Source organism: Galleria mellonella, unplaced genomic scaffold (assembly GCF_026898425.1).
Source record: "Galleria mellonella isolate WM207_F2 unplaced genomic scaffold, CSIRO_AGI_GalMel_v1 utg83, whole genome shotgun sequence".
NCBI classification, from domain to species: domain Eukaryota; kingdom Metazoa; phylum Arthropoda; class Insecta; order Lepidoptera; family Pyralidae; genus Galleria; species Galleria mellonella.
The window spans coordinates 3777975-3778980 of record NW_026442162.1 but is presented as its reverse complement, the minus strand read 5'-3'; the positions used below and the strand labels follow the sequence as shown (position 1 = coordinate 3778980).

At 36.9% G+C, this 1006-nt stretch overlaps 1 non-coding gene across 1 annotated transcript; it reads left to right on the top strand.

Moving 5' to 3' along the window:
• Positions 1-934: 934 nt before the first annotated feature.
• Positions 935-1006, top strand: Trnaq-cug (transfer RNA glutamine (anticodon CUG)). The gene has a single exon. It is a non-coding gene; the product is annotated as a tRNA-Gln (tRNA).

The following is a 1006-nucleotide window of genomic DNA, read 5'->3' as shown; positions in this document are numbered from 1 at the left end:
AAAATAACATCCTGTTCTAATTTTATTATTATTATTTATTTTACAATTCCACAATTCAGGTGATTAGAGAGAAATGTGGCTAGAAAGACGATGTAGTGACAAAGATCGAAGACGGAATGTTGCGTTGGTGTGACCATTTCAAGGGGATGGATGGAAGAAGAATTGCGAAAGAGATTTCCAATATATGGCTGATATCGAAATGGGTGATGAACTTTTTTCCACCAGTAATGTTCAGAAAAACCCAATAATAGAGATATCAGAGCGGTATCGATATTACTCACGCCTATATATTATACATATATTTGGCGTGAATTTACTGGGTACAGAGGAATAACACCTGAGTCCTCAGGAATGGCAACGCATGGGGGGTATCATGGGCGAAACAGTATATTCTGTTATGTCTATGGTACTGCTCATGTCTATAGGCGACGGTTACCACTTTCCATCAGGTGGGCCGTAATTTGTTCAAGAAAGCTCAACTAGTTTCCGGACCATTTAGGACCCTTAATCCTGAGTGACTGTGACGTGTTAAACGTTAAAAAACAATTCTGAACATCTCTATAAATTATTAATGATCACTTCAGAGTACAATAGGACTGATAGACCTAAAAAATAACTCTTGAAAAATTTAACAAAACGCGTATATTTCGTTGAGCAAATTAAAAAACGTGATTTCCCTGTTAAAACGAACTATTTAAAAAAAAAAAATATAGCCAGTGTCACTCGGTACAGTAAATGGTTTCTGACTATACTGCAAACATCCAAATCGTTCACGCATTTAGAAGTTATAATGAAATAAAGAAATTCACATATATGTCTCTAAAAATATTACACTCCTTTTTTGAACAGTCGTGTAAAAAAGTAGGTACAATAAATAATAAAGAATGTACCAGACAGCGTCAAACCACCGCAACTTTCGCATCCTCCGTCAGCCGGTTCCATGGTGTAATGGTTAGCACTCCAGACTCTGAATCTGGCAATCCGAGTTCAAATCTCGGTGGGACCT